General features: G+C 37.6%; 1 protein-coding gene across 2 annotated transcripts in view; it reads right to left on the bottom strand.

The window, feature by feature from the left end:
• LOC110474669 (uncharacterized) overlaps positions 1 to 13,355 on the bottom strand; it is a 380,689-nt gene that overhangs the window by 188,465 nt on the left and 178,869 nt on the right. The window lies entirely within an intron of this gene.

The following is a 13,355-nucleotide window of genomic DNA, read 5'->3' as shown; positions in this document are numbered from 1 at the left end:
TTTCTTGAGCTGGATCTTGTTCTGAAGGTCAAGAGACAGCCCCACTGCTGCTCAAAAATAATTTTCTGGACACAAGACTGAGCCCATGCTGCTAGTAAAGCTCAATGTTTCAGTTTGGCATTTGTATAACAGCCCTTCCGTCACCCAAACCAGCCTTCTAGACCATCTAATGTAATGCTGAAAGGCAGGCTGAAAACATCTGTTTTTTCAGTAGAAATTTCTCCTGCCCTGACTCTCAATGTTCCTTCAAGGGCACTGAGTTTATTTCCCTACTGAATTTATGGTTTAATGAACTCCAGGAAATTGTCTGTTCACACGTCACAACACCCTGCCTCCCCTACCCAGTGACATCTTAAAGCCAAGGAAGTGCTCTGCATCTGAATGGACAAAGACTTCCCAGTGAAGATCTTCTATTTGCAAGGGTAGACCTTTTCTGTCCGCACAAACTATGACAGGGAGTGAGTGTGAGGAGCAGCAAATAAATTCAGATATTGCACTACCTTTCAGGGGAAAACCCAGTACATATTTGTTCTCAGATCAGGTCACAGACTCTTGCCCCAGACTCAACTCACCAGCCTCCCTACTGCTGTTGTGATGAGATCAAAGAGGGATTAGGAATTAAGTGCAGTTAAGATTAGAAATTTCTTAATAATTTTTGAGGATGTTGTAGATAACTCTAGGTGAAGGTATGTGAAACTTCTGTTTGACTTTCAGGAATGAAAAGGGTCAGCATATTTTCATGATTGCAGTACTTAATATTACTTTTCTATGATAACATTGCACATGATACATACATGACTGTACCTTTTAAAACATACCAATTTATGAGTACTTACCTCTTCAAAATCAGTCCCCTTTAATGTTTCATGTAAATAATCTCAAGATTACCTCACATTTAATGAACCACATAATGTCATAGGTGGAGCCTGAAAAATGCAAGACGAAAGTATTTTTCTAATTATGGTCCTGTGGTGCAATGGGAAAAAGAAAACCAAACAGATCAAATCTAAAGTAGCAAAAATAAACAAATGCACCCCGCCCCCAAAACAAAACAAAATATTATTGTCAAGATTTCTTGCCCTGGGAGAGGTCTTCTGGATAGTTTCTTATGAGGATTTCCACTTCTCACTGATGGACCTGTATTACAATAATTGAATTTCTGGATAGAAAATGTGACACATAAGGACAGGTTTCTGTCTATATGCAAACACTCTTTTAAAAGAGATTTTGAAATATCACTCTCCTAAATGCTGGCATTAATGACTAATTTTTTTTCCCTTGCAGCAAAAAAAAAATATAAATGTTTATAGTGAATAGATTTACATTGTTTTTATTATACTTTTATTCAAATAAGCTTCACAATGTTACCTGGTTTTGTCCTATCTGATATCATTGTTTGGAGCATGCTTCACAGAGTAACTGAATTAGTAAAAGCATGCCATATGAAACATGATAATTTTGAAATAATATCACAGCCTGAGAAAACATTAAAAATCACTGTCTAGTATGCCTTACAAACAGGAAATCAGACTGAACCCAGGAAAAAACCCTGATTTATTATAAATTGTTATACTTTACACTCCACCGGTCCTTTGAAACTGTAAGACACTTGGCAAACATGAGACAAGATGTTATAATGTACTTCCTCTCTGTTTCATGGCACTTTTTTTACCCAAGCTGCTGATAGAGTAATTGATAGAAGGAGGTGAGTAACCTTTCTAATTTCATGATGCTGTTCAGTCTGGAGCTCAAAGAAGGAACTTAGATTGATTTGTGGGTAAACTGTGAGATAGTGTCAGAAGAATAAAAAAAGCAATTTTTCAGCTTTCCTTAAATTACACTTCAGATTTCCCAAGGATTTGTGATTTCACTAACAAGTGAAAATAATTTACAGATAAGTGAATTTTTCTTAAATGGGCAGTTCTTCTGCTGTTTAAGAAATAATCAGAATTATGCTTGTAGTAAAATGAGATGTGTGGCAGTGGTTATTGCTGGTGTGCAGCTCTCTGTGACAGGCTGCATTTCCTGGTCAGATGCAGAGTATGAGCGGGCAAATGTTCTGCCTTAAGTGGAAGAGCTCTGGTTTTTTATTGTCCAAATTCTTTCTTTCCTGCACAAGAGTGGGACTCACTTCACTTACCTTGAAGCATCTTCATGTTAAATGTTTGTTTTAAGCTAGTCATCTAGTCTGCCTCTATACTTAATGGGTACCAATAAGCACTTCCAGAAGGCAATCATCCTAGCCTAAAATAGCTATCTTTGATAGCAGTTTATTCCTAGCTAAATGACCCAGCTTAAACTGCTTAATTCTGGTACCTAAATCAGGTAAAATGAACTTCAAACTAAGAATTAGCAAAGAAGAGCAAGGCCAGTGAAAGTATCAAGACTTGCACAGTGAGAATACAAACATCTGTTGAATAGAAAACATAACAGTCCAAAGTCCTCTATGAAAGTAGAAGAAAGTCATGTTTAGCAAACGTGCCTGGGCTGGTAGAAACATCTGAGCAGGAGTCCTCATGCTGCAAGATTCTTGTGAGCAATAAAACACTAGTGCTGACAGAGAGATCCATAGTGAATAAACCAGTGAAAGCTTTTACAGAAAAGCAGAACTAGTGCTTTAAAAACCCCATATTTTATGCTGAACTATAGTTTGTACTCAGTCTAACTTCATCTGCAAACCATGTCAGGTCTTCAACATACAGAAAGATTTTGTCAAAATATTTTGTCCTGGTCCAGCCCTCAAAGCCTTTGCATTTAGAGCAATAGAGCTAATGAGATAACAGGACTAGGATGTGTAGAAGGATCCATATACCTTGGGCTGGGTATGAGCTGGCAAGATGGGAAAGTATGTGGTATGAAACCATGGTATGGCTTCTGGGTATGAATAATATACTGCCCACATCTGTGCCACAAAAAGGAAGGCAAGATTCTTGAAAAATAATTCAGAATTCATATGCTTTGTAAAAAATTACTTCCCTGAGTAGATGAGTTTAGAAGTAGGAGGACTAACCCATGTTCTTGGAAGATTGGTGATAGGAGGAGTGGAGTATGGTGAAATATGTTACTCAGCTGGTAGTTTCAAAGGCAGTTTTGCATTTATGTGGGAAAACATTGCATCATGAAGTCTAGTTGTTAGTATCAAAAAGCTGTAAATAGAACAAGGCCTGAGTGTCCTTTTGTTTACAGAGCTGTAAGTAAAAATATCAAACGAATGTGGTACCCTTAAGTGATGAAACCTGACAGGGTTTTCTATAGACACTGGGTGCAACACAGGTGCCCTTCCTCTGCCACCCCAGGAAGAAGAGAGTGTCTGAGAGGAGGGGTACTTCTATGGGAGGGGCAGGCACTGTATTGGGCTACTGCCTTCACACAACACCCAGAACAGTCTGTTGACTGTTGTTGACTTGGAGTGGAGAAAATACAACACTTCTCTATACACTTGTACTGTTATATGGAATTGAGAGCAGAACTCGGTTCAGTGCAGATGTTAACACTGAACCAATAGCAATCTTACTTCAGCACCCCAGAAAAGCCAGGAGACTGGTCAATCCCCAATGCATGCCAGTCTGAGATGGACAGCAATCTCTGGGTCAACTTCTCATTAAATAGGTGTTTCCAAAAGACACAGGACAGCATAGTCTCTGCTTCTCTCTTTCCATTGACTGGAAAAGACACTTTGGACTAGCTAACCAGCCCTTAGAAACTTAAGAACAAGATGAATCTAGTCCAAAATACTATTTTAAGGCAAAGATGTGTCAGTAATTTAACTACAAGTGTTCTTCTAAAGCTCTTGTGGTTTCCCCAAGCCAAATGTCACAATCTCTGGAAATTCAGTGCTCAACTTAAGCATAAGAAGTATCTCAAAGTATATGGGTAGAGAAATGCGGTGAAGACATATGAATAACTGCTCTCTGAATTACTGCACAGAAATACACAGCATGGTTGTAGTGTCAAACTGATTTGAAAAGCCATATTACATTACTTTTTATATCTTACAAATATCCAGGCACAAATAAAAACTTAACAACTTGTTCCCATACATTTTTTATACTAACGAGTTCCTTGCTTTACTTACAAGTTTTTAAATAAAATTTTATACATTGTTGCTAATAATAATTTGGTTATATGTTGTATCAAGTTACATTTCATATGTCAATAAACACACACTACTGTAGTAAGATTAAAGCTGAACAAAGTAGGAACATATTCATATACTCATGCATAATACTTGAGGGAGCCCAATAAAAGGATAAATCATTTGTAAGGTCTAAAAGCATATCAGCCATTTTGTGGCCTTCTCTATACAGGGAGAGCTCCACAGAGTTGACAACAGATGAAAAAATGGCACAATTGACTGAAGTGCAGCATTTTTTAAATAAGTTCTTGCCTAGAGCAAAAGGGAAGAATATATTCTTGAGTAGATAACTTGTGTCCTTGGAGTTTAAGGGCCATGAGCTGCAAGAGTCATTTTTATGGTATCATTTTTCTTAATCTGTTTAATGTTTGAATAGGAGATAAATAGCTTTATAATGAATAATAATAATTATCACATAAATAATTGCTTAAAGCAATTTTTTGGCTGTCATGGCAATTAGAACATTTAAATTATGTTAAGAATAAGAGGATTCTGACAATATATAAAAGGATTTTGAGGGAATGTCTAAAAAACAATGAACTAGCATCAAAGATTATATGTCAGTTGTGCCTGTGTTTCATGTTGCTGAATGAGACAGGATGGCATACTGGGAATACCTTTTAGACTTTCTATTACATATATGAGAATACAAATTAATGAAAGTTTAAGTTTCTGAAGAGTGTATATACTTCTACTGGAAATGGGGTTTTTTTGTGTAATAAAAAGCCTTAAAGTGACCCAGTGGAAAAGGGCCTGAGGATGGTGGTTGGCACCTGTCTGAACACAAGCCGGCATGTACTCAGGTGGCCAAGAGGGACAATAGCATTCTGACCTGTATCAGCAGTAGTGTGACCAGATGGATGAGGGCAGAGATTGTCCCCCTGTACTTGGTGCTGGTCAGACCACACCTTGAATCCTGTGTCCAGTTTTGCGCCCCTCACTACTCACTACAAGAAAGACACTGAGGGGCTGGAGTGTGTCCAGAGAAGGGCAATGGAGCTGGTGAAGGGTCTAAAGCACAAGTCTTATAAGGAGTGGCTAAAGAGATCTGGGGATGTTTATCCTGGAGAAAAGGAGGTTCAGGGTTGTCCTTATCAGTTGAGGGTTGTGGCAAGGCGGGGTTTGGTCTCTTCTCCCTGGAAACTAGCAGCAGGACAAGAGAACATAGACTGAAGATGTATCAGGAGACATCCAAGGTGGACATCAGAGAGATTTTTTTCACCAAAAGAATGTTTAGGTGTTGGAATTATCTGCTCATGGAGGTGGTGAAGTCACCATCCTTGGAACTATTCAAGAAAGGATTGGATATGGCATTTAGAGTTATGGTTTAAATGAGGTAGTTGTGTTGAGTCGAAGGCTGGACTTGATCATTGGAAATCATTTCCAGCCTCAGTGATTCTTTGAAAAATGCAGACTGAAGAATGTAAACAGAAATTAGATAAAAGAGCACATATATTGGAAAAAAATAATTAAAATCTTATTTATCAATGTTCAAAGCTATGGAAAACTACCACTGAACTGCTGTATTCACTATACTCAATCAGAATTAGCATTATAGCTGCAGTGAGGTTACTGATGTGCTGCTTGCCTAGAGAAGGTTAAATTACTTTTATCAAGCTAACACCTTTTCCCTTGAAATTTTGTTATTTCTTTTAAATGCACACAAAATATTTTTTCATAAGAAGACTGAAGAAATCATGAATCATACATGACAGCTGTCAGTTAAGCATTGCTAGAAGACACCCAGATACCATATTGATGGAAGCACTCCAAGAAGCTGAAGAGAACAGTCCTGTGCTATCAGGAAAACTGATGTGGTGGCCTAATAAATGTTTTCTGAATTTTAATATTTGGGGATTTATGATCTACTAGAGCTAACTTACACCACAAAAAAACACATGCGACTCATAGACCACTGACAGTAAGAAAGACATGATAGGTTTAGAATGTGACTAATGATAGAAATGTAGAGGGGAATGAATATGCTCGCATGCTCACATGTGTAAGGGTAAATATCCTTTTCAATTCATTAAAACAATAGAAACCATAAAATCGCCTAACCACATGCATTCCTTGCACTATATAGCAAAACTATGATTTCCAAACTACATTTAAGACGATCCTAACATAAATATTTGACTTAAAAATTCGATTTGTACTGTATATTAATGTCTTATTTGGGGACACTTGTCTTGGAAAGCATGAAGCTGTATGCTTTCTTAACACAGACACACCAATTCAGTCCATGCTCCTTCACCATATGGCATCAACACCTTGTGTGGCATTGCTATATATCCTGTAGAGATGGGGTGCTCCATTTGTGAGAAACTCATTGATGGTGGAACAGCATCAAAGGTAAGGAAACTGCTTGTGCTACTTTAATAAGGTGGCATGTTTTCATCTATTTAGGGGATTGAAAGGAACAACAGTGATCCTCCCTGGTCCCTTTGAGGATTTTGGGAAGACTGTGACAAGATTGTGTGGGAAGGATTAAGCCCTTGTGCAATTCCAATAAGCTGTTTTGATCTTGTCAATGAGACTTCTCTTCAGGGCTTTCCACCATCAGCCTAGAGAGAAACTGAAACCAGAGACATATGAGGGACTCTAGAGCAGAAAAAAATATTACTATACTCAAAAATAGTAACCAACAGTCATCACTTATTTGCTCCTGGTCCATATCTGGGATTCACTGGGATACAGTTGTGACAATAATTCTGAGAAAGGTATTATTATCAACATGCTCAAATGTAGCCTTTACAGTGACCAACTAAACACAAAAGGCATCAGAAGGTTTTAGCTCCTGTTTCCCTGCTTTGGTGTGGGTGCCAGACCAGGTGGTTAAAGCTGGGGAATGAAGACAAATAGCATCATACTACTGTGGATACAAAGAGGAAATGGGGCAGAGTAAATCCTTTGTCTTCTCCCTCTTCAATTCAACCCTCCCTGTCTTTATATGTGCAACTGCTTTATTGGGTCAATCCCCACGTAAAAAAAGTAGAACTTAAGCTACCTTTTGCAGTCACGGAGGAAAATACTCATTTGTGAATGGTGATGCAACTGTGTCAGAGCAACATCAGCATAAGCATACCACAATACCCTCATCTCCTCCATGACATGTTCTGAGCTGGTCAATTCTTTGTCTATTCCCCTTCTCTTCTTCCCACCATGTTTTAACCCTTATTGTACCTTCCTATCATGTTTCCTCTGATGGCACTGACACTCACATGACTCTGTGGTAAATCAATTCAGAGAACTGATTAGGCAGAAAGTGAACACACCAAAAATTGTGAATGAAGCAGCTCAGCCAGTGCAGTAAGCTGAGCTGCTTCACAGAGGGGTCAGACAAGAGCCAGAATGGGTACAGAGAAGAATGCAGGCAAAGACAGGAGGAAGGGCAGGGGCTGCCTCTTTTGTGGGTAATAAGCTGTTTCACCAGCTCAGCTCTCTTGTTCTTTACTATAGGCCTGGCAAATAAACTTTGAGCCAATGAAAAGTTCAAAGGGTAGAGGTTCTAGATCTCTGTGACAGTGTTCAAACAAAATCAGAGCTTTCCAAAACATTTAGAGAGCTAGGAACAAATCACAAGTGACTGTTCACAAGAATATATGACTAAGTTGAGTAGTGAATTGGTATTTTTCCCTCTCAGCGAAGTAAAATACTAAATAACACACTTCACAGATCCCTAGAGCCACTGCCAAAGAAGGACATTCTACATATGCTATATTATAATCTAAATATTTCAATAGAAATGTGCTCAGAGTTGCTTTCTGCCCACCTAATCGCCCTTAACTTTACTGTAAACAAAAAGAAGGGAAAAATTCACCTTACTGGTCACTGACTTCATGGGAACTCATCATCCCCTCCAAATCCCCCAAACTCACAAACTTGATTTCCACCTCATGTCATAAAACCAAATAACTAGTACTTTTGTTCTGGTCTGAAAAAATAGAAATGAAATAATCATTTGTTTGTGAGCTTAAATTTGGCTTGGTTTGGTTTTAAACAACAAAACATTTTTTTTCACCATGTTTTAATGTTCTTATGAAAATGAGTGGAGTGAAACTCTCACAAATGAACTATGTGGACAAATTTTAAGTTTCAAATGAGAAACTTCTTTACATTGAAAATAAGAATATGAATATGTTTAATATATTTGAAGAATTTCTATCCACTTTAAGCAAGACATGCCTGAGTACCATCTCATGACAATGCAACATTTTCAGTCTCTATTTTCTGGCCAAGTGGAAAGAGTGCTGGAACTTAGGCACTGTTTCAAATTAGCCAAGATAGATATTATTTGGGAAACATTTGTGGGACTAAATTACTTTTCTGTGCTGGGATGCCATGCTTACTGCACAACATTCATCAGGAATATAACTGGCCTCTTAGAAAATGTTTGTGACTATGGGAGGAGCTTCTGCTCTGTGTCATCAAGGGAGCTGCTGGATGGTTTGGGAGTTTAGGAGTTGGGGATCTGTTGTGCCTTCTCATCAGCTCAGGATCAAAGTGCCAATGAAGGAGGCTGGTGATCTGCCAAGAGCTCAGTTCAGCATCAGCTGCAAGTATATCAAAATAGTCCTAACTCTGGAATATTTCATTTTTAGTTTTGGTAAACTGGAATTTTTCATTGGATGAAACCCTTCAGTTGATCATTCAGGTGAGATCTGCTACAAGCAGTCAACTTCAGCTGGAGTAGGGACCCTGAAAATCACCATGGCATTTTCTTTTCATTCTGCAACATCCATTCAAAAACCATATGTGCCTTTTGACTGTTTATGCTCACTGAAGAGTTCAAAATTATACAAGTCAGCCATATGCATTCCCACCTGCTGCTAAGTATCTGTAGGAGTGGGAAGCTCAGATAAGTTGTCCACAACTCCTCTGCCGCAGTGACCTCCAGTGGGAAGCAGCAGAAAATGGGAAAGTATGTGGGTAGCAAACCAGCATTGCCAAGTTCAGAAAGGTCACAGGAGATGCATGACTCTTGGTAGCTGTATGCAGGAATGGGGGGAGGAATATGTACTGAACAAACTCAATCACTGGCATTGTTCAGACAAGAAGGCCTTAGGAGGCCCAAAGTTCATGCCAACACAAACTCAGAGAATCACAGTTGCTCTGGGTCTCAAAGTTGAGAAAACAAATCCCTGTTAAACTTTTGGTTATATATGGCACTAGTTTATAGTATTTCTCAACTCCCCAGGGACTGAAAGGGCCTTTCATGACCATTATTTTCAACTTGATTCAAGCTCAGAGCTCTAAAGAGAAAACTTGAAGTAAAACAAAACCCTGGCCACAATTTTCTCCCTCAGTGAAGTATTCTCTTCTCCTTGAAGGTCTCTGCCTGCCTACCTAGTTCTTCTCTCCAATGAGGTGAAAATGGTATTTGTCTTGTTTGGGTGCTTACTGTGTCAAGCTTTTTTCTCTGATCTGAGTACAGGAGATGAATGGTCTCCCCCACTCATCTCAGTGAAGAAAAGGAGAACTTGCTGTTGATAACAAGAGGTGCTCAAGCTGAGGTGAAGCCTCTGTTTTATACTGCTCTTAACAAAATTTGTTTGTGAATCATCCATACAGAGCATCATGTGCTTCTAAAAATGCTTGAAATTAATGTTCCAGAAATGAATATAAAGCAATATGATGTTGGCATCCCATTTGCTATAATAAAACACCTAAAAATTACAATATGCTTAACTTCTGCAGTGAACACATGCTTTTTCTTACTATTAAGCCATTTATCACTTTTAATACTCAGTGTAATTTCTATGTGATTGTAGTCTTCCTGTAGTATCTCACTGTATAATTTTATGGCTGTTTCTGTTCTGTTTAATATTTGCTTATTTTAGTTTAAATCCCTGGAGCAGAACCTACAAACCAAACAAATACTCATAGAAAGCAGAGAGCAGCTCAAATGTCCTTGGAGACACTCAATTTTTTGTTTGCTACAATTTGTCATCCTCTGCTCAGAGAGAGATCAACAGTTTTTAGCACACAGATCAATATTCTCTTAACCCAGACCTAATCTAAGGAGAGTTTCCCCAGGTTTCACCTTGGCCTACTCCTATGTGCCATAGTTGCCCTTTTTTTCAGCAATAATTTTGTCTGTGTAAGACAGCAATTTTTCATCCTTTGGTCAAAACTGGTGACAAAAGAGGGAATAATGGTTCCTGACATATCAAATGATAGATTTGACACATGGCATGCTGAGCTGGGAGCTTTCACGTGCCAAACTAGAAAGACAGATAAGCAGCCTAATGGCCCTCCTGACATTGCTGCCTCTTTTTTTTTTTTTTCCTTTTTTTTCCTGGTAACCAAAACAGCCTGTGTTGTTTTTTATTTTTTTCTTTTTTTTTTTTTTTTTTCCACCAGTGTTTTTTTTTCTATAACTCTGGGCAGGAAAAGAGGAAATGCACTCTACTTCAGCCCAAAATAAACATTTCCCTGTCCTGTAAAATGATCAATCTATGCCCTTTTCCTCCAGCACAGTAAGGGCAATACAACATGCTGCTTGAGGAAATACTAACAAATATAGCCAGTGAGAGAGAAACAGATGGGACTAAGAAATTAAACCAGCAGATTTCTGGAAGGTATTCAAAGAGGAGAGTTTATAATACTGAAACAGAACTGCTCTTTAATTTTTTTTTTTTTAAAGCAATGATCATCAAGATTTACCTTCAGCAGGGCTCACACTCTCCCTGCTAAATCCCCTGGAGGAATGATAAGAAAGGTCCTTTTTGATACCATTCTGGCAAAAGTAAATCAAATTTCACAAAAGCTAGTGCCAGGCTGGAGATAGACAGGCTGCAACTTTCTCTGCCTTTGGTACCCGGTGACAAACACAGCAGTCTGTGTACCATGGGGCATGGCTCCAGGCATGGGATCGTGTTACATCTTTACACACAAAAGCTTCTTTCAGAATCTAAACTAACAAAACAGGAACAACTTTTATTCCTGTATGGTTTCCTCTGGAGCATGTGTTCACATTTAAAATCCTGACCTATGTGTCATTTGGTTGCATTCAAAGTTATTTGTATTGCTTTGGTATTACAAAGCAACAGCCAGTCCTAACCTCACTTACTCACCAATAGCCTATGGACTTCGGCAGAACATTGTTTATCCTTCTCTAGTATTGATTCATAAATTCTTTTTCTCTCACTTTCTTTTTTCCCCCCTTTTCAATATTTTATGGCCAGACAGAGTTAGCAGCCAGCTTATTTTTCTTCACATTCTATGGACATTTTAAATGGGATGCATTAAAGGAAGAAAACAAAATGAATCCAATGAAAATATTTTACTCAAAAGGTTGTCAAACATTGTAATCCAATGTTTGTCACCCTGCATTAAAAAAAATCATAGTGTTTGAATGCTCTGGGTTATTTCTTTATAATTTTCATAAATGTTTAAATATATATGTTATACATGAGGAAACATTATATGTATATAAATAAAATGCTTGGGACTTTTTTTTCCATGCCTTGTAATGCAATTTATTTTTTTTACCCTTTTCCCCTTGATGAAAAGCATTTTCCCTAAAAGTATATATATCGGCACATTCTGTGGTACTTTTCACACTTTCTACATATTTGACATTTCAACCAAACCTGCAAGTAGTAAGAAATGAGATTGAAGAATATGAAACTACAACATGAAATTTTCCTCATACAGTCCACCAGTAAATGGGAAGGAAAAAACAATCTTTTAAAGTACAAAACCACAGCGAGCCATAATTGAGACAGAAAGACAAATAAAAATTAATCATTTAAATAATTTTGATTGCATAAACTAATAAAAAAGCTTCATCACTGAGATACAAGGAAGTCAGTTCTTGGATGCACAAGTACCATACAGAAAGAAAGCATTTTGTGTTACTAAAAAGGCACAAATAGAATAATTAGGCTTTAGTAACACCTCCTTATGAAAAAGTCTTTTTCTCTGAATGTGGTGAATCACAACACTGTGGAATAAGACATGGTGAAGCACAGTGAAACTATTTCTAACTTTCACTGTGCTGTCCTAAAAATAAAGTGTAACTATGGCTAAATATATTGTAAATGTACTATATAAAACAGATTTCAGCATAGTAGATGGATGTAAATATTGTTAAAAGACAGCCTCTTGCTTCCCTTATAATAAACTTACTGCAAATGACTAGGTTGTGATATTGTTTTCTTCAACAAGAGCTGCAAGTATATGTTATTTGTCAAAATATTCTGATTTATCAATTTGGTTCAAACAAAAAACACACACAAGAAGATAAAGAGTTAAGATGATGTTTCTTGTTGTAGAATTAATCAGATTCATATTAGCAGTAGTAAATGTCATGTTGGCACCTTTTCTTTCTCACACATTACAGTTTCAAGTCTTTGCTATGAGGAAATAATGAAGTAAAGATATGCAGTGCCATATACCATGCATCTTTTTTGTCAGTCTGCATAAGAAATGAATTGTATCTGCTACTAAGGAGGTCACAGGGGCAGCAAGTTAAGAAGAATGCTTAAAGAAAGGACATGTCAAAGGAAACAAGAACTTATTTTTTCAATACTTTTTAACAAGTATTGCAGTTTTGGAGAAATTAAATGCTCACAATAAATACCCACCTATTTTGAAAGCATTTCTTGGTTTTCATTGATGAAAAGTTAACCCTGATGACCAAATGACCTTGAAGTCCCCACTGCAAACTCATGAAGTTCAACAAAAATGACCTAATGTTACAAGCCCTAAAATTCATGCTTCAGTACTACTGTGATCAGCAGGGATAATGTTGCTTTATTTTGAAGGCAAAAAATTGAAGACTTGAAAAAATCATTCCAGACAAGATGCACATCTCATGAGGTTAGCCCACAGTGCACTTTTTACTATATTTTTTTAACCCATACTTGATAGTTAAGCTTGAAAGGTAAAAAATAGGAAAAAATTCTTCTTTGCCAGCAAGAAAAAAACTGTTTTTGACAGTTGGATGATGCTTGTGTCTTGTGGTAAATTTTCAGCTTTGCCTACAAACAGAGCCTTTCCTTCCAGCAAACGCTATGCATAACTTAAGTGTGGAGTTAAGGCAGAAGCAAGCTATTGGTGTGCCAGATATTGCATCAAAATTACAAAATGCATTTTAATTTTGTGCAATGACTAGGAATTAATGCCAAGTCTACTGTCAGCATGCAGTAGAGCATCCCTCTGATCATGTGAAATGATTGCCTGAGATATAGCAGCCTCCACTGCCTTCCAT

The sequence above is a fragment of the Lonchura striata genome, chromosome 2 (genome assembly GCF_046129695.1).
Source record: "Lonchura striata isolate bLonStr1 chromosome 2, bLonStr1.mat, whole genome shotgun sequence".
Classification (NCBI taxonomy): Eukaryota; Metazoa; Chordata; class Aves; order Passeriformes; family Estrildidae; genus Lonchura; species Lonchura striata.
This window is presented reverse-complemented; position numbering and strand designations above follow the sequence as displayed.